The sequence below is a fragment of the Botryllus schlosseri genome, chromosome 3 (genome assembly GCF_051294905.1).
Source record: "Botryllus schlosseri isolate E-star chromosome 3, Bs_hap1, whole genome shotgun sequence".
In the NCBI taxonomy this organism is placed as follows: domain Eukaryota; kingdom Metazoa; phylum Chordata; class Ascidiacea; order Stolidobranchia; family Styelidae; genus Botryllus; species Botryllus schlosseri.
The window spans coordinates 12,582,058-12,604,187 of NC_137238.1; positions in this window are offsets into that span (position 1 = coordinate 12,582,058).

Sequence of the window (22,130 nt, forward strand, 5' to 3'; positions counted from 1 at the left end):
AATCACTCAGATTTAATCTAATCAACAAGCTTCTGCTATCGCGATCATTGAAGCCTAGCCGTCCAGCAAATAAGAGCCATGATGATTTTGTGATTGCTAGTCTCCTCGCCATTTTATGGTCGCAGGCACGCCCACTCCTCGGCTGCTACTTTCCAACGCTTTACACACAGAAGTCTCAACGGCTCTTCTGTGGCCTTTTTGCAGCCTCATTCGGATTTTTTTTCAATAATCGATATAATGAGACATTAGAGCACAGTATTATTAATATATTTTTTTTCATTTTTAGTAGCTTGAAGGGTCGCAAAACTACATGCATGGGGAATGTAAGAGATGTTTGTTTGGGTGAAATTTATTGGTTTAAAAATGTTATGAATTTTAACTTGCCTGGATTTGGCGGGAGATCGATAACGCACGGATCAAAGCTGCTTTTTGCTCGACGCCTGTAAATTGCCGTGTCCTCTGAAAGTTACAATATATAAATATAGATATTTGGATTTATACAGTCCTGTGTCTTTTGACGACATGAAAACGATATCTCTGGTTACAATATTTTACAAGAATGAAGTCTGATAAATAGTACTTACATGTATATGGTATGTAGAGCCAATGTATTTGAATTCCACATGCAACATGCCTACCTTATGTCTAACGCAATATAAAATTCATAACCATGGGTGCCATACCATCCTCATTTATATAATTTGTCTTTATTCTTGACCGCTGTGATTATTTTGATTCATTTAAAAAAAACAAGAAAACAATTATCTTTGTGCTCTCATGTCATTTTGTGACCCATCTCTCAAATTGTAGCTCGAGTCCTCGTTTGACAGGATTTCGCAGCAAAGTGCACGTTGAATATTATCTGCGTCATAGGCTATTCATTGAGAATTGAGGCGAGTCATGTCAGAGTGAAGGTATAGAAATTTCCCGTCATGAGAATCTCTTTCCATGTTCAAGTAAGGCAGTATTCACAAAAATAGCATAACTTTTTGCGATTGTGACTTGACATAAAAGTCGTATGGAAGATAGCGACATAAAGCCCGTCAGGAAGACAGCTTGGTTACTGCGTGTAATGTTAAAGCCCAAAATAGTGATATTCACTAAGAAACTGGAATTAATCGTCCTTACTAATTTTTAAATCCACGTCGATGTCAATGCTATTTATAATCCTTTAAATTTATAATCCTTTGTGCTTGTATCATACATGAAATAAGAATCATTTGCACAGTAAACACTCGTATGTTTGGAGCAGGGGTTCCAACCTTTTGATGTCGCGTAAGGCTGGAACTGTATCAAAATACATGGGCCACAGCAGTGCTTTTCAACCTGTTAGATGGTACGCAAGTGTGCGAATGAATAAATGTGCACTGTGGATGGAAATCTGGATGACTGCGGATGCAAATCGTAAATAATTGGTAATTTTACTGACGTGGAATCATTCAAATAAATCTAACAGGAAATTCAAGGACAACATCTATCTAACTTTAGCAGTTGCGACGCAATTCCAAAAACGTGTTTGACCTACGACGTACCACTAATCATAGCTTTGACAATAATTTTGTCTCTCACAAGCCGTAGTAAATTAATATTTTCGCACTACAATTATTACGTAACCAAGAGCCTGGTTTGAAAGCAGGTGTAGTGTTAGACATACAATGCATCAACACGTCTGAGCTGGTGACAGACTTTAAAAATGACGTAAAATCATGCGATAGTTTCTACATATCCAAGTTCCCTGTATTGGGTACTAGACAAGAAGCGAGAAACGCAGAAAATAGTGCTTGATTATGGTAATCTGCCGACCTTTGGTTTGAATTCATGATAAGATTTGTCTGACTGTTTTTTCTGGAAAACATGGTCGAAGACCGTTGGGATGAATTAGTGTTATAGGGGTGTGCAACGACCGAGTTCCGGCATATGATACTCAATATTTTCGAGGCCAACCCATTCTGCGCCGGGAAAGTTTTGGCCAACATACGGCTGATAAAATGCGGTGCCAAAAACATCAGCGGCGACAACACCTCGGTAAGAAATGACCGTCGCTGGATGGCCTAACCTTTGGATATGAATATTGGATATGCTTCGTTGTCCCAGTCGGCACGGAATAGTCCCGTTCTTGCAATATGAGTAGAGTTGTGCGAATGCGACACGCAGAGGAATTTAAATAACCCTCATTTGAAATCGCCAAACATATTTCTTATAACTGTGTGGTGTGCGCGTTCAGTATGTCGTACAGAATTTGACCAAAGAAATTGTTCCACGTTTGGTCTGGTGCATGTGTGCTATTCCAATATCTTCAGAGTAGCAACATTCTTTATCAGAGGTCTCGAAGCAGCAAAGTGCTTCAAGGATGTAATTAATAACAATGGAACCCGGGCCGAGCCAACCTTGTCTGGAACCTCATGAATAGTCTTAATGGCGTGTTGCGTGAACCTTACTCAAAACTTATAATTTCGAGCCCCACATTTTTAAGACACCGCATGATCAATATCATGTATATCAGTATATGCAATGTGTGCACGTTCTAAAATTATTGATCAAATATTTATTTACCACATTTTTCTAAAGGGTCTGGACGGACCACAACCAACCTCCTCCTGTGGGGTATAGGTGTGACTACAGCTGAGGTTTTTCTCCCAGCTGCAGCCACCCCCGGTCTCATATTATTACTATGAGTCATTGGACTCATAGAACCCACGGTTACTACCAGTTTTCTTGTTCCGTAATATTAGTTTCTCTCATATTGGGATGCGACCAACAGGGGTTTTGCGGGAAAACCCGGAGCGCCCGGCGAAAAACCCTGTCCTGTTGGTTCCAGAGAGTCGGCACAAGCAGGCTTAGAAGGGTGCGTCTGCGGCCGCTGATCCCTTCACCACCATACTTCTGCCTGGGATAACTGGTGCTCGAAGAGCATCACAGATCCCTGTGATTGGAGCAATAGCGGTGCAACGCAGAAAGGCCCAGCTCTTGCCCTGACAGTCTCTCAACTGCCATCGAAGCAAGAGGCGAAACTTAATACAACAAAAGACTCCTCGTTAGTATAGTGGTGAGTATCCCCACCGGTCACGCGAGATACAGCGCTTCGATTCCCCGATGGGAGGAGATTTCTTCACTCACCACATTCCTGGTGTCGAAATGACCACAGGTATTAGGGGTTGCGACTGGCGCAGTCGGTTAAACCCCATCGCCACGTCACCAATTGAAGTGGTATCGAATCCCGGTTCTCACCAACTTCGATGATTTACCTCGTTTATCTCAAAAATGTTTCGCTATGTACGCGACTGCAAATTAGATTCGCTCTGTTATTTTTCTAACATTAATATTAGCGATTGAGGGTTTTTGCATGAATCGATCGTCTAATGCCGGATATAGGCAGTGTTGGAATCAAGTCACTACCTTCGAGACACGAGTCATTGCGCATTTTGACTCGAGTCAAGTCAAGTCAATCGATTTTCGAAGGGGAGACGAGTCAAGTCAAGTCACTCGAATCTTAGAGGTGACTCGAGCCAAGTCGAGTCAAGTCAACTTAAGTCACGAGTCAAGTCACGATTCAAGTCAAGCAGCCTTTTCAAAGTATGAGGCATGCTTACGTAATTGCATTTTGCTAGCTGTCTAAAATACAGATTGATTGGCTATTGATTCTGGACCTATGAACGAATACAGAGTTAAATATAAACGCAAGAAGGCAATTTTTTGCTCACATATACATAGAAATGCTTAACTACGTAAGTAATTGCATGTCCTTGAATTATAGTTACCAGCCAAAATAGAGAATAGAAAAACGAATTGATAAGATGCAATATATTACCCATTTACAAATTGATATGATACAATTCCAGCCTGCGGCGATGGTTGAAGACTATATTAACTATATTGGGGTTCAATTTCAATAAAACAAGAGGTTTGGTTAAGTTAAGGACAGAGAACAGAAATAGGCATTTTGCTATTGAATTACTTTACTATACTAGTTTACGACAACGTAAGCTGTAAGCTCCGATCACTTCGTTTACGATCTATTAATTTATGAAAGAAGAATGAAGGCTCAGTAAAACGCTCGATCATTGAATGATTGGTCGCAGAAGATTAGAAACGCGAAAGCGCGCATCCAACTAGTAATTTGTCTGTACATCAATCATCATGGAATTATGCCATCGCGTCGATTGACTCGCAATGCAGCATTTGTTTGATGAACCCTACGGAGTAACTCTTATGTGCAGGAATGAATTGGAATTCGAAGCCATAAACAATAGCCGATTTTCCAATGTCGCGCTCCAATTACAAGGACTAACATGAAAAACGCTCAAGAATTTTTCTGATCACGGGAATGCGATGCATATGAGTGCAACTACAATTCAATTTCGAGAAGTTTCGAGAAGAAGAACATGTATTTGGTGGTCTGATCGAGTAAAGATATGATGTTTCTCAGCGCACTCGCGCCGAAATCACTGTCTTTTACGAGATCGCGTCGCTCCGTCTGATTACTAATTACTGCATGCATATTATAATGTTTGTTTGTCTGTTTGAGGTTTGTTTGTTTGTTTGTTTTTGTGTCGGCTACCATGGTCATTTACACCTGACCAATTTCTTCCTTTTTCTTCCGTAGTTGCTCACTTGTATCACGGCGGCCCACTTCTAGGCTTTTATTAGACACCGCTTACACGGACGATATGGCGAGGAGGAGCCTGGACTTAGGCTAGCCAACAATTAGGTGGGAATTCTGAAGTCGACCTCGGTCGGACCCGGACCCACAACCAATTGCTGTTGCAGCTATGGATAATACCACTACGCTAGCTCGCCACTCACAATGAGATGCACATTTGTTCACCTAAATAGGTCGTCAATTTGCTCTGAAAAGCATCGGCACGTTCTGCTGAACACATACTACTCATTATATTTTGGAACCACCGGGTGATGTTTTTTCTTGTTCGATGCACAGGTTTTCCGTGCGCGCAGGCCGTGTCAAGAGTGCGCAATTGCGCACGTGCGAAGATTTGCGCGAACAGTGGTCTTACCAGTGGGGCTGGGCACGATGATTCGAGTTCTCGAATCTGAATCGAGTATAAATTTTATTGATTCGATTCGAGTAGTAAAAGACGATTTTTGCGAGTACGGAAATCATACGCTCATCGTAACTGAAAGGTAATTTATCAATCAGAATTATAGTTTCGATACTAATTATCAGTGTTGAAGAGTTGAAACCTTGATTGGCGGTATCGCACCATACGAAAAATAGAGTACAAAGCTACGAACGTTACTGGAAATGACACATTTCCGAAGTCATGATCACCCTACAACATTGTCACCAAGTACAATGAAATCGGTATTGTCGAAAAAATACCAAAGTATCTTGAACGTGATGGATAACAAGCATTATATTCTATGTAATCGCATAATACGTAAATATTTGAACCCTGACATATTACATTCTGTTATGACGTCATGATGAGTGATACTCGATTACTTGACTCGACTCGAAGCACATGACGTGATTCAGAACCGAATCACTCAGATTTAATCTAATCAACAAGCTTCTGCTGTCGCGATCATTGAAGCCTAGCCGTCCAGCAAATAAGAGCCATGATGATTTTGTGATTGCTAGTCTCCTCGACATTCTATGATCGCTGGCACGCACACTCCTCGGCTGCTACTTTCCAACGCTTTACACACAGAAGTCTCAACGGCTCTTCTGTGGCCTTTTTGCAGCCTCATTCGGATTTTTTTCAATAATCGATATAATGAGACATTACAGCACAGTATTAATAATATATTTTTTTTCATTTTTACTAGCTTGAAGGGTCGCAAAACTACATGCATGGGCAATGTAAGGGATGTTGGTTTGGGTGAAATTTATTGGTTTAAAAATGTTATGAATTTCAACTTGCCTGGATTTGGCGGGAGATCGATAACGTACGGATCAAAGCTGCTTTTTCCTCGACGCCTGTAAATTGCCGTGTCCTCTGAAAGTTACAATATATAAATATAGATATTTAGATTTATACATTCCGGTGTCTTTTGACGATATAAAAACGATATCTCTGGTTACAATATTTTGTAAGAATGAAGTCGGAAATATAGTACTTACATGTATGTGGTATGTAGAGCCAATGTATTTGAATTCCACATGCAACATGCCTACCTTATGTCTAACGCAATATAAAATTCATAACCATGGGGGCCAGACCATCCTCAGTTCAATAATTTGTCTTTATTCTTGACGGCTGTGATTATTTTGATTCATTTAAAAAAAAACAAGAAAACAATTATCTTTGTGCTCTCATGTCATTTTGTGACCCATCTCTCAAATTGTAGCTCGAGTCCTCGTTTGACAGGATTTCGCAGCAAAATGCACGTTGAATATAATTTGCGTCATAGGCTATTCATTGAGAATTGAGGCGAGTCATGTCAGGGTGAAGGTATAGAAATTTCCCGTCATGAGAATCTCTTTCCATGTTCAAGTAAGGCAGTATTCACAAAAATAGCATAACTTTTTGCGATTATGACTTGACATAAAATTCGTATGGCAGCGACATAAAGCCCGTCAGGAAGACAGCTTGGTTACTGCGTGTAATGTTAAAGCCCAAAATAGTGATATTCACTAAGAAAATGGAATTAATCGTCTTTACTAATTTTTAAATCCACGTCGATGTCAATGCTATTTATAATCCTTTGTGCTTGTATCATAGAAGAAATAAGAATCATTTGCACAGTAAACACTCGTATGTTTGGAGCTGGGGTTCCAACCTTTTGATGTCGCATAAGGCTGGAACTGTATCAAAATACATGGGCCACAGCAGTGCTTTTCAACCTGTTAGATGGTACGCACTTGTGCGAATGAATAAATGTGCAGTGCGGATGGAAATCTGGATGACTGCGGATGAAAATCGTAAATAATTGGTAATTTTACTGACGTGGAATCATTCAAATAAATCTAACAGGAAATTCAAGGACAATATTTATCTAACTTTAGCAGTTGCGACGCAATTCTAAAAACGTGTTTGACCTAGGACATACTACTAATCATAGCTTTGACAATAATTTTGTCTCTCACAAGCCGTAGTAAATTAATATTTTCGCACTACAATTATTACGTAACCAAGAGCCTGGTTTGAAAGCAGGTGTAGATTTAGACATACAATGCATCAACACGTCTGAGCCGGTGACATGCTTTAAAAATGACGTAAAATCATGCGATAGTTTCTACACATCCAAGTTCCCTGTATTGGGTACTAGACAAGAGGCGAGAAACGCAGAAAATAGTGCTTGATTATGAAAATCTGCCGACCTTTGGTTTGAATTCATGATAAGATTTGTCTGACTGTTTTTCTGGAAAACATGGTCGAAGACCGTTGGGATGAATTAGTATTATAGGGGTGTGCAACGACCGAGTTCCGGCATATGATACTCAATAATTTCGAGGCCAACCCATTCTGCTCCGGGGAAGTTTTGGCCAACATACGGCTGATAAAATGCGGTGCCAAAAACATCAGCGGCGACAACACCTCGGTCAGAAATGACCGTAGCTGGATTGCCAAACCTTTGGATAAGGATATTGGATATGCTTCGTTGTCCCAGTCGGTACGGAATAGTCCCGTTCTTGCAATGTGAGTAGAGCTGTGGGAATGCGACACGCAGAGGAATTTAAATAACCCTCATTTGAAATCGCCAAACATGTTTCGTATAACTGTGTGGGGTAGCGTTGTGGTGTGCGCGTTCAGTATGTCGTACATAATTTGACCAAAGAAATTTTTCTTCGTTTGGTCTGGTGCATGTGTGCTATTCCAATATCTTCAGAGTAGCAACATTCTTTACCAGCGGTCTCGAAGTAGCGAAGTGCTTCAAGGATGTAATTATTAACAATGGAACCCGGGCCAAGCCAACCTTGTCTGGAACCTCATGAATAGTCTTAATGGCGTGTTGCGTGAACCTTACCCAAAACTTATAATTTCGTGCCCCACATTTTTAAGACACCGCATGATCAATATCATGTATATCAGTATATGCAATGTGTGCACGTTCTAAAATTATTGATCAATTATTTATTTACCGCATTTTTTCCAAAGGGTCTGGAGCAGTGGTTCTCAACCTTTTTTGACACACGCCCCCCTTGGAGATGGTCAAAAAATTCGCGCCTCCCTGACCCCCCCCCTCCCCCTTGCATTTATCGTCATGTCAAAAAGAGCACATCATCTAATACAGAGGTGGGCAGTGTTTTTGATAATCATGGCCGCATTGCGATTGCTTATGTAGGGTTCATTCAAGGGCATAGCCGCAATGAACGATCTGGACGCAAAATTCCTATGGTAAACTGTGCGGTGTCCATATCCATTCGCGGTGAACTCAGGACTATTCTACTTTTTCACAATGACCTATTGTACGCACCGAAATCGCGAGTGGCATGTTATGAATAGTTGCCGGGAGGTGCATTTAGTCGCGCCGAGCGCGAAAATTTTTCAGGGCCGCGAACAAATTGTTATTTCTTGCCAATTCCCATTCCGGCTCAGATTAAGAAGGGCGCTACTGCATTAAAATCGAAAAATGAAGTCTAGTTGAATTGCGCGGAGGGTGAAGAAAATTTCAAGATTAATTAAAATCTCTCGAAAATGCGGGAGTGAATTCGTAATTGCAATTTGCATGTCTACGGCCGCCAACACATACTAATTGAATTAGGCGTCGACGGCCGCTCAAATTCCCTTCTACGGCCGCAGGCTGCCCACCCCTGATCTAATAGTATAGGGGAGATGTGGTACCGATGGATCAAAAATTGGAAAATGATCGCTGGCCCCGAAATGTTCAGCCGAAAACAGCAGATCTTTTGCTGGCTCAGCACTTTGATACAAGCTCTACCTATCGCGCACATATACATGAATATCCGTCTTTTCAAAAAATATTTATTGACGTTCAAAATTTGTTGCTCGAACGTGTCATCGGTCCCCACCCGGTGGGTCCAATGACACACGACCCGGGGACCTATGACACATATACCCTAAAAAACTCAAAGGTGACTACTTTCCTTGCTCAGTATTATAATCTAAGCTGCAGCAAGCCAAAGAAGAATGTTTGGTCGCAACTGTCAAAAAATAGAATAAATATTAACTCAAATGTTGTCATAAAATCACGTTTCGATTTAGGCTCGAATTTATAAATTTGTGGGTACATACATATTGCCCGAAAATCGACAGTGTGACTTCCAAATACCTCGTTATAGCGATAAAACATCATATGCAATTATCAGATAAAGATTTTCTGTACGTAGGCATGTTTCATTTGTTTCATGATTAGTATGCTTGATTATTTTGCTTGATTTGGCTATTGTATCATCGGTCCCCACCCTACGAATTTTATACATGAATCGAAATAAAGTCCACTCAAGGTAAGTACTGAAAAAAATAATAGGTTCCATTATATAGCCTGATACAAGCCCTACACTTCACAATAAAAATGATTGCTGGTTTGTTTGTGTTGAAGGTTACAAAGAAAAATTTATATGTCGATCTAAATTTAGTTTAGACCCCCCAAAACAAAAATCATCTGTGAGAGACCCCATAGCTCGCGCACGTCGAATTTTTTTGTATGTGAGGAAAGATTTTGCCAGCACGCAATTGTAGACAAGTTCACGGAGTGTAATCATAGAGTTATCATAGAGAATTTTCAAAGTATTTTCGGTCCCAGTGATCCATCGGTACCACATCTCCCCTACATAAGGTATATCTTACGCCAATTTTGAATCTGCATTCCAGTTGTTGAGTCTTTTACATTGCTGACAAATTTCTCCAATCTTGTTTGAAAATTACAAAAAAACATTGAACAAGACATCCATTAATTACTTTCAAGGTAGGTCACCCTGAGACTAATCCCGATGCTGGTGGTGAGTACAGAGAGCAAGGCGTCGTTCTGTCCTGCCAGGCTAAATTTGATCAGTTTTGGAAATTAATTAAATTGTGTTGATTTATAGCCTAATTGAGGGCGAAACCGGGCAACCTATGTTGCATCTAAGTCTGTCTTAGGCAGTGCAGTTCGCAAGCTACTAACAAGAGCTGCCAAGCGCGACAAGCTTTAGGCTACTGTCAAAGCTAAGAAGCAATAAATGACTTACACGTGGAAATTGCTCTCTATATCTCCAAAGAATTTCAAAAATTTGCTCAAATGAAGTTGAAATCAGACTATACTCCGTGGAGCGCGGTTGCTAGAGTTTGTATTTTGCAAGCTTTCTTGGATATGGAATAAATTTCATCTTCATTAATCGTCTTCTCATAATGGATGTGAAACACATGTTCAGACACGTACAATTTGTACTGACTTTGTCAATTTCTCGCGCCCCCCCCCCTATACTGACTTCGTCAATTTCTCGCGCCCCCCAAGGGGGGGGGCGCCCCCCAGGTTGAGAACCCCTGGTCTGGAGGGACCATAGCCAACCTTCTCCTGTGGGGTAGGTGTGACTACAGCTGAGTTTTTTCTCCCAGCTGCAGCCACCCCCGGTCTAATATGATTACTATGAGTCATTGGACTCATAGAACCCACGGTTACTACCAGTTTTCTTGTTCCGTAATATTAGTTTCTCTCATATTTGGATGCAACCAACAGGGGTTTTGCGGGAAAACCCGGAGCGCCCGGCGAAAAACCCTGCCCTGTTGGTTCCAGAGAGTCGGCACAAGCAGGCTTAGAAGGGTGCGTCTGCGGCCGCTGATCCCTTCACCACCATACTTCTGCCTGGGATAACTGGTGCTCGAAGAGCATCACAGATCCCTGTGATTGGAGCAATAGCGGTGTAACGCAGAAAGGCCCAGCTCTTGCTCGGACAGTCTCTCAACTGCCATCGAAGCAAGAGGCGAACCTTAATACAACAAAAGACTCCTCGTTAGTATAGTGGTGAGTATCCCCACGTGTCACGCGAGATACAGCGCTTCGATTCCCCGATGGGAGGAGATTTCTTCACTCACCACATTTCTGGTGTCGAAATGACAACATGTATTAGGGGTTGCGAGTGGCGCAGTCGGCTAAACCCCATCGCCACGTCACCAATTGAAGTGGTATCGAATCCCGGTTCTCACCAACTTCGATGATTTACCTCATTTATCTTTTTTTTTTCAAGCTCAGTTGTTGCCAATGTATATGTCATGCTCGACTCAGGAGACATGCATGTTGCTCTTTCCGTTCACACCTGTTTAACCAGGTTTGGCAAGTTTCGTCATTGCTTCTTAGTTGCATTTATTTATTCAATGAAATGAAATAAAATAAAAGCCTGTTAATCCTATCAATTGAATACGTTACGATGTAAGTAGTGATTGGGGTGGTGAAAACGCATCAGTTTCGTGTCACATGTTATAGACAGGATAGATATTTATTTAGCATAGTCAAGGATATATAAACGTAGACAAGATAGGGTGTATATTTAGAGGACTATCCATAGCAGATCTTTCAGGGAGGAGAGCACCATGGGTAGAGGGTTTCCCGTGTCTTCCAATCTGGCTTTCGCTGTTGCACAGGTATTTTGGTATATTCTGGTTTCGTATACCTTTCTGTCTTCTTCCATCTTGTTTTCAATATCCAGTTTGATTCTGTGTTTTATGACTTTTTTTATATATGGTTATGATGAATTGGGTTGCTAGGTCGATTTTGTTCCAGTTCTTTTCGTGGAGAGAGTTTCAATCTACTCGCATGTTTGCGTTTCTCGATTTCGTCAGGATTGTTGAAAGTTTGTCCAGGATCCGGCGTGAGGATGGGCAGGTGTACAGGATGTGATTTATTGTATCTTTGTGGTGTTTACATTGTCTGCATACAGTTAGGGCGCACCTGCCTGCTCTGTGTCCAAGGAATCCCATCACTTTTCGTTTCCATCCGAAAAGATAGCCATCTCTCGCTACACGGTATGTTGTTATTCTCTCTTTGTTTTTCACCCATGAAGCTAGGTGTTTATTCTTCATCTGAATAGAGATCCATTTTATTTTTTGATCGTCCTCTTGGTCCATATTTTCATGTGTTTTTTATTTATTTCAGTGTATGTCCTTTGGGCTGGCAGTGTGCCAATCCCCGATTCCCCATTGCAGTTTCTCGGCGTTTTCAATGTTAGTCCTCCATGTTTTATTTGTGAGGAAAGGTAGATGGGGTGTATTGCTTATGTATAGTTTTTCATTCCACTTTTTGATGGAGGATCCTAGTTCATATAGAGCAGGGGTCTCCAACACGCGGCCCGCGAGGTCCTATTTTGCGGCCCGCGACCTGATTTGAAAAAAATTCAGAAAAACGCTTAGTAAATCATGTTGAAACGCTAAAATTGATTTCAGTTGAAACATAATGTTGTTGTTTTACAAAGTGAGCCATTCCATGTGCCCACTATCACTATTACTCACTAGTTGATACGACTTCGGCATGGTAATATCATTCCATGGATGAAGAATTTGCTGGTACGAATGGGCATATTGCCTTGACGTGCAATGGCCCACCACTGCCAAGACCGAGACGCCTGCAAAACGACTTCGGGCGCTCCAAAAGACCATGCTTTACGAGGAGATAGTTGTCTAGCAAGTAGGCCTACCGTGTATAGCTAACCCCAATATTGATTCTTCAATCCATGGGTGGCCAATCTGCAGCAGTAGAAGGAAAATTATGCGGCTGTCGACACTTGTAATAACAACCCTAAGTTTTCGCAGATACCCCCTGCATCAGCTGTATCTGGGAATCTGATCACATTGGCCGAGAAAGGATAAATATTTTATAGTAATATGTGAAACTATACTAATATTTATTGACGAAATTCACTCATGAACATGAAAAATTTTTCGCGCTTCGCGCGACTACAGATTGGTTATCTGTGGCTCTTTACAACATAACTACTAACGATCTGGTGCGCATAGTAAGCCGATATGTGCATATAGATTAGTTCGGAGTGTACCGGCAATGGACATGGACATGATAACGTGGGTATTTGGCCCCAGCTAGTTTATCACGACTAACCACAGGTATGCGGCCGCAGGCTACATGCGTACGCGAAATGCGGCCGTGAATTACAAAAATGTTGGCCACCCCTGTTTTAGCGGCTAAAGAGTGTTGTCATTGTCAGGTATCGTGTACAGCTCATAGTCCAAAATATAATGACATTGATGATCATGATACTTTTTGTTGTATTTGTGTTTGTTCAATAAAATATTAGTTCTTTTGTGTTGACTATAACCGTCGCCTATGTTAGAAAGCACAGCGTTGTAATAACGTAGAGTTATCAGACGTGGTTGTTGAACTGCGTTGCCTACTTTTATATCGATATTGATGTCATGCGGCCCGCGGCCTCCAGGAATTTGGAAAAGTGGCCCGCGACCTATTTTGAGTTGGCGACCCCTGATATAGAGCATGGAAGTGCCAGTATTCGGTGGGATGGTCAAGTCGTGATAGTATTGCGATCTTTTCCAGCTCACAGGCCTTTAGTCTGCTCTGGACGTGAAGGAAATTCAGACCTCCGTCTTCGATTTTCCTTATCAGTTTGCTTCTACGTATAATCTCGATTTTCTCAGGTGCCCAAAGATATTCAAAGATGGTTCTGGTTATTACCGCGGCGGTTTGAGAGGTTGGCAGACTTGTCCTGGCAAAGAACGTTATGATCAATGTTATGTTTGTGTTGATTATGTTCTTTTTACCGAGCCATGTAAGGTTTCGATGTCTGTTGCCGGATAGATTTTTCTTTATTTTCTTAGCTATCTCATTCCATGAGGTTTCGGGATGGTTTTTTCCGAAGTGTTGCCCTATAACCTTGATGCTCTCTATATTATTGTCTCTGAATGTCTACTCTACTGCAATCTGTCATTTTATCGATGCATATCATTTTCGTTTTGTCTTTATTGAGATTTTGTCCAGTGGCCTTTTCTAGGCGGGTAAATTCATCTAAGGATTTTTCTATTGATTTGAGGTCTGTTGTGATGATTGTTACATCATCCGCGTATTGTTGGATTTTCATGATATGTGGTCCAATTTTGCATCCTTTTATGTTTTTGTTTTCCAAGATACTGAGCATCAGAGGTTCTGCCGTGATTGTATATAGACACATTGATAGCGGGCAACCTTGTCGTAATCCTCTTTCTAGTGGGATTTCCTCGGTTGGATGACCGTTAACTTCAATGCGGCTTTTTGCGTTGTTGTATAGCATTTTAACGAGGTTTCTTATACGTATACCGAAGTTGAATTTTTCGAGGATTTTAAACATATAGGCGTGTGGTACCCGATCAAAGGCCTTCTCCTGATCGAAGTTTGCGATAATAATAGGGCTCTCCTTCATCTTGTGGTAGTCAGTAGCTGATTTGATGTTTCTAAGGATATCCGACATCTGCCTCCCTGGTATCGCACATTTCTTCTGTTGGGATATGAGCTGATCTAAGTGTAGCTTTAGTCTGTTTGCCACTATTCTCATTAGGAGTTTATAGTCCACGTTAGTCAGGGAGATCGGTCTCCAGTTTTTCATTTCAGCGGGATCTCCTTTCTTGAATATTTGGCTTACTACCGAGTCACTCCATGATTTTGCAATGCTGTTGAATAGAAGAGCATTGTTGAAGAGTTGAACGAGTTCATCTTTCAATAGATAATAGAAGGATGCATAGAATTCAGCTGAGAGGCCGTCGGGGCCAGGAGTACGGTTGTTCTTTTGGTCCCGAAGAGCGTTTTTTATTTCCTCCTCTGAGATGGCGAGATCTTGTTGCTGCCTATCTTCATCGTGCAGAGTTCGTGGTATTTTTTCTATTAAATTGTGTTGTAGGGTTTCATCGAGATTATTCTGGTGTCACCATAGATCTTTATAGAAGCGATGTATGTTTCCAATTATTTCCTCTTTTTTTTCAGTTGCTACACCAGAATCGGTTTTCAGTCTAGTAATTGTTTTTCTGAGCTTTTTTGTTTTCAGCTTTTCGAAGAATGGATGCGTTGGTTTTTCACCTTCCTCCATTTCCTCTTCGTAGAGAAGTCTCATATGGAGGTTTGACTTTTCTTTTTCAATGTTTTTTTAGTGTTTTTATTATGTTTCTCCTTTCTTGAGGCGTTATATTTTCTTTCTCTAGTCTCTTGTTTAGGTTGGTTTGTTGTTCTTGTTTTTTCTTTCTTTCATCTATTCCGAAGGAGATAGAGGCTTTCTTCACTTTCTTTTTAAAATCGTCCCACCACAGAGCGTGGGTGGGATCATAGGCGCCGACTTTTATTTTTTTACGAGGTGGCGAAGTCTTTTGACGTCATTATTGTTCCATATAGATGACGTCATTGTCGCACGAAAACGCACTTTACTGCATGCCGCTGGTGTACGTGCAGAGTTAAACCATTCGCGTGACGTTTTATCGGCCCTGCACTCATTAATATCAAACCATGCAGTCGAGTTTATTAAATGGTATCTTAAAATGGTACGATCATTTGAAGTGTAACTGCGGCCTGCGCTACCAGTTCGTCCGACGGAATCTGCAGTTGCATCAATGTTATTCACGCGCAATGCCCAGTGTGACTAACGAAATACACTACGCACTGGCCTTGCAAGTAACACACGACTACTCTCGAAATGATTGCAAATGCGAAATCGCGCAGCCAATCAGTTATTGTCTCTTGCTTCGCGTTGACCAACTCGCATCGCGGCAATTGCTTGATGATTAAAACATTGGTGCATTTCCCGATTTAAGTTCGCAAAGCATTTCGGGAGTACATCGGTCAATTCGTAAATTCAATCTGCATGTCGACGGCCGCCAACACATACTAATTGAATTACGTGTTGACGGCCGCACAAATTTCTTTCAACGGCCGCGGTTGGCCACCCCTGGGCTAGAATTAATTCCACTTCCGGACGCATGCCGCGACTGTCCATCTAATGCCTGATAAGTGATAGTTTAATATTCGATAATGTTGTTCTCGATACGAGTACATCGAGCAATGAAGTTTATTATCGGAATGTAGAAGGTTCCCTGTTCAAACGAATTGAATAAAATCAGAATCTGTACCACACTTAATCTTGTGATGCATCACGTTAATAATGAAAGGAAGACTGAAAAATGACTTTGTGCGACAATTTCGTAGTACGAATGTATCAAGTATAACAAGAAATATGGATGATGGCAAATGAGAAAGCGTGTAATCTCATCAGTATCGCCACGAATCGGTTTTGAGTGTGACACCATATTGAGTAGCTTTCGTCGCGACAATTGTTTTCTCATTATATCGGTGTTTAAGCTGTATTGCTGCATTTCACGATTAATGTCACAGGCAAAGCCTTGTTAGAGAAACGGATCTGCGCAAAAATGAATTCCAATTTGCAGGCGCACACCAACACACCCTCCAATTTCGCGCTCCGATTACCTATCACGGAGCTAGCTAGCTCATGAATGGTTTTGTAAAAACGAATATGGGTGCACATAATTTAGATTTCAGAAAAGCAGAACGTATATCTGGGCGCCTGGTCGGCAGAGGAGTTCTAGGATGGTGCTTCTCAGCACACGCTAGGCGCGTGGCCAGTCGAAAAATTATGGGGATTTGGATTTTTTTTCAAATTTATCAATATAGCATCAATTCAATTAGGGTCAAGTACATGTGTAAATGGCGATCATGATTCTGTTATGCGTTTTACTACGGTAGTATGCGCAGCTGCTTACAGGTGTCCAGACGTGGACTTTCTATTATATTCGCTCCTAACATTATAGCAGCACCCGACGCAGCTTACATTATTGCGTTATAAGACGCCGAGATACCGTAACTTGTACACATAAAATCAAGTTTAAAAAATATGGAGGGATGACATTAGTCCTAAATATACATAATGGAATATCTGAGAAAAGTATCAAGATGCGGCAATCAATGCAGCGATGATATAGCAATGGATGGATGATGTGGCACTATAGGCGTGGCGCTTGATGATGTGGCACAGATAACGTAGCAGATGAATGTACCCTTTGGGCATGAAAATGGGCGTGGCAATTAGGATGACGTGGCGCTCTCTGATTGGACGGTACCAAACGATTCCAACTACACGATCATCAATAATCTCTTCGTATCGGCGATTTGAGGCGTATGATAAGCTTGCTAAAGAGTCCGGAAGTGCTGTCAATTAGCGAGTCACTATCTCTGGTGAACAGTTTTCGCGAATCAAAATGTCCGAACTTGATTGCACCTATTTCAAACCTTTGTCGTATTTCAGAACTCGGGACATGATACACATCTTCTGGTCGTTACGTTCAAGTATTAGCGGGAATCAATTTCGCACGTTAAAGTCTGTTTGCAGCGATTTGATGTTATTCAGTTTCGCGATTTCGCTTTTTAATCAATATGGCATAAAACAATCACTAATCAGCGTAAACTTGACCGCATTGTCTCGAAGCCAGCGAGAGATAGGAGCCAAAGCATGCTAGGCCCGAGACGCGATAGTTAGGCCATTAGGGCTGGGCACAATGATTCGAGTACTCGAATCTGAATCGAGTATTAATTTTAATGATTCGAGTCGAGTAGTAAAATACCATATTTTCGAGTACTGAAATTATACGCTTATCGCCAGGGAAAGTTAATTTATCAACGAGAATATAGTTTCTCTGCCAATTTTCACTGTGGAAGCATTGAAACCTTATTGGCGGTATCGTAGTATACGCAACATAAAGTACGAAGCTACGAACGTTGCTGGACGTGGCGCATTTCTGAAGTCACGATTATCGCTCAACATGTCACCAAGTGGAATGAAATCGGTGTGGTCGAAAAATACCAAAGCGTCATGTCTGAGATGGGTATCAGGCATTCTATTCTCTGTGGTGGCATAAACGGTAGCTATTCGAACTTAGACGTATTACATTATGTTATGACGTCATAATGAATGATACTCGATTACTCGACTCGACTCGAAGCATATTGCGTGATTCAGAATCGAATCACTCAGGTACTCGATTTTGCCCAGCCCTACAGGCCATAGGCCAGCAATGATATCTTTCACTCCAGGTCTATTGCAGATGCTATTGTGTAGGCCAGCGATGATATCGTGCACACCAGGCCGAAACCGCTGATGCAGATACGATTGCGCAGTTAAGCGATGATATAGCGTGAACTGGGCCTATGGCAGATGCGATTGTTGAAGCATGCGGAACCAGGCCTGATCGAGACGCGATAAATCGGGCTAGCGACGATTGCCACGCGCACGAGAACGAATGACCTAATTTCGCGACCATCTCAGCGGGAGATCACCACAGATTCTCCTGGCTACTTGACAACACGTTTCTCTCAAATCCGCCGCGCGGAACACTGATTACACGATTATTGAATTGCATCTGAATATTAGAGCTAGAATGATCATTTCAACATGACGGGGTTTCGCTTTTCAAATAGGGAAGTTCGACCCCCGAAACCCCCGTGGCCACGCGCCTGGCACATGCGAGTATCGAAATCGAAGACGTCTCTAACGAGGACGCATCGATTCGCCTTATTACTAATTACTGGTCACAAATCACTTGGGCGTTTGAGCATTTTGTACGAGGTGGCCGCCACCTCGTAAATATGGTCATGAGGTGGCTGCGCCACCTCGTAACCTCGCAAGTCGGCGCCTATGGGTGGGATATTCGTATTTTCTTATGGTGAACTGGTTGTGTATATTTTTGAGTTCAGCTTGGAAGTTTTTATCTCCAAAGTGGGAGGTATTATTCTTCCAGGAGCCCATTCCCCATTTAGGTTTGAGTATGGGTTTTATATCAAGCTTTTCATAGTAGATGTGATCCGAGATCGCATTTATTTTGTATGTCACCGAGGCTGTTTGTAGTGCTATTTCTTTGCTGACGTATATCCTGTCGATCCTTCGGGAGTTAAGTCGAGCGTTGCTCGTAAATATTTTCTTTGAGGGGTTTCTCCATCTGAAGATATCTATTAGGTTATACTGATCCACGTATTCTTTCCAAGTTTGACCAGCTTTTTCTGGCCTGAAGATGTTCTTCTGTATTTCCCTGTCTCGACTATCTGTTATCATATTGAAATCTCCACCAATAATTGTAGGGCCGTTGAGTTCTCTGAGATGTAGTACAAGCTCCGTGAAGAAAGTGTTCTGCGATTCGCGTCCAGACTGAGGAGCACAGATGTTCACTATATTTAGTGGTTCTCTTTGTCTCACGTTTTTATTTTAACTAGTTGGGCGCGATCTTGGATAAGGATTACGTATTCGATGCTTCGTTTCTCCACTACTTCTTGTTTCAGTAGGGTGGTTGTTCCTTTGTAGTATCTTTCTTTTTGGTAGTCGATACTTATAGGAAAGGAAGTTTTTGTAGTGCGTGTACCCGTTTTTGATTGTCTATGACGCTATTTTATGATCATCAAGTCTGTGCATTTCTTGTATACAGTAGATGTCGGCGTTGGTTTGGGTGACAAAGTGGGTGAGGTCTTTCCAGTGTTGGTTTGCTCCGTTCACATTAATTGTGATGATCTTGCAATTGAAGAGCCCTGTGTTATGGTTCGTTACCAATGGGGGGTGAGAGGGTGGTTGGTCATCCATTGTAAAGATAAAAGGGGTTGAGACATTTCTTTCTTCAATTTTTAGACATTATAAATGAATTATTTTCCCTCATTTATTTCCTCAGTATTTTTTGTTTTTTTCGACTGTTTCCTCCTCTGAGCTGGTGTGAAATGGTCTTTTGGAACTTGGGCTATTCTGCTTTCTTTTCTCTGAGGCTATAGGGCTACATGACAGCTGTTTAAGAATCTTGATGTGGATGTGCTGTCGATTTTCTGTTGGTGCATTAGATATGCCCTTGGTTCTGTTTCTGGGGGTATTTGAGGGGGTTCCAGGGAGTCGGGGTAGGGGTTGGTTCCTTTTCATCTAGTATTGTAGATGTTTTCATCTCTTCGGGGTTTTCTATATCGTCTGATAAGGAGGGTCTTTTTTCGGTTGAAATTTCGAAAAGGTCTGTGTTTGCATCACTCTTGTCGTCGGAGGAAGAGGAAGAGACGCTTTCGGATACTGTTGGTAATATCGGGGATTTTTCGTTTTCTTCGTCATTACGTGTTTCTTCTTTTTCGTTTTCTTCCCTAGTTGTTTCGTTATGTTCGTTGTTTTCTTCTGTGTTATCCTCTTCTACGTTTTGAGGATGTCGGTGTTCGTTAGGTTCTTGTGGGTTGTTCTCTTCATTACTTTCAATTGACATGTTTTGTTTTATCTCTTGAGGGGTGGGATACTCGTCTATGAGTGTCGGGCAGTTGGCTCTACGGTGACCCGGTTGTTTACATTCGAGGCATGCTGTTACTCCCAAGCAATTACGGGCTGTGTGGCCTTTCTGAAGACAGTGGAAGCATTCAGGTTCGTATTCCCCGGGCGGATAGAAAACTTTGCATGATATTCTTCGGATTGTAAAGAAGAGCGGAAGTTTGCCTTGTTGGTAGTTTTGGATCAGAACACGTCTGTACCCATTGTGCACTTTTGTCCCGCGGTGCATTATACGGATAATTTTGATTACTTTGCTGCATCCTGTTTTTTCTACCAGGTCAGCAATTTCTTTGCCTCTGGCCTCCGTTGGGATGGCTCGGATATTTATTGTTTGGTATGGTTCTTGTGCATTTTTGATCTCGATGAGTCCATTTTGAGTCCGAATTCCATTTTTTGTCGTGTTTAGAAGTTCTTTTTTAACGTTTTGTGTACTTTCAATTTCATGAATGGTTATGTTGTACGTTCGCGCCCCTATTCGGTAAATTGATTCAATGTAGTCCGTCAGATTTCTAATAGGAGGGAAGTCCATTATTGCGGAATAGATTTCAGAGACTGTCATTCCTTCAGGAATGGTTACATCCAAGGATCTTGGGCGTTGCGTATAGGCTGCCATGGTACCGTGCGGGTGTTTAGTCCGCAGGTAAGTAGTATATGATGTCCTGCGGAGTGTTAGTCCGCAGACAGTACGCGCGTGAAAGAGGAGGTCTTGTCCTCTTTGTTTCTATATATAGGGTGATATAAAGTAGTAAGTATAGTCTCTGGGTCTATTTTAGGGAATAGACTTACTACTTTATTTGTCATGAGTCCTCTTCTCGGGTCTTGGTTTGTCTTTGCGACCCAGGCGATCGTCAGACTTTCTCCGACGTCCCCTCTACTAAGGCGGTCAGAGAGCAGTCTCTCACTTCAGCCTGCTGAGTCTCTTTTAAATCCAAGGTATTTCTTGGACGTTCAGCAGAGGTTCGCGAAAGGACTTTGTATCGGTGACAGACGTCGGCGTCGCAGCAGCTTTGTTCTGTCTTCGTCTTTCAGCTGCTGTCGTTTCGTATATCCCAATGGTTAAATCCAAGATATAATCCACAGGTGGGCGACGCCCAAGCCCTGTCTGATCTGAGTCTATCTGTTTCCCGCGCTTTTTTCTGCTATAATGCTATCGTCGAAAAGAGCTGCTGCTGCTTACACCTCCAATAAGGAATTATGCAGAGTATTACAAGCAATTATAAGCAAAACGAGAAATCAGAAAACGTGACATTACTCGAAGACTAAGGACGAGTGTTCGGACGAAAACTGAATATTCCTGGGAAAAAGTTGTTTTATATGGTTTACGAGAGCAATAAGTCACAATGTTTAACCTGCTTTGGATCTTATGCTTCAAAAGGAAAAGCATATTTCGTCAGCATTGCACATGCGCCAGGATAAATTATGAAATTCTCGGAACGCAACGTTGAGATAAGTTTTGTCAAATGAAGATTTTAATGGGCAACACAACTTATGCCCGAATCTCAACGATGTCACAGAATGAATGAAGAAAACTGTGCCTCAAGCTCGTCCCAAGATTACAAACATTTTGAAACGACTTTAGAATGACGCAATATGAAGTCTGAAATTTTGAATCAATTTCAATTTGTTTCATTTATATTTTAAATGACTTGATACATTTTGACATGATGCAACAAATTTCAGATTACTATTCGTTATCAGCGATATCAAATTAGCCAAGATTGACTTGAATCGTTTCAGAAGCAAATTGGCTGTTGAACAGTGTATTTATTACCTCATTTACAATTGAGCAACTGATATCTCGCTATTGCGTTTCGATCGAAACAACACATGGTACTTTCTAAGGCAAAGACCCGAATTTCTGAACTGGTTTGTAACGGAACAGAAGAAGTCCCGCTGAAATGCAATTTTTAATTTTGTGTCAAAATCTTATTTCAACGGAATTGTTAGTTTTACACTTTGTTGA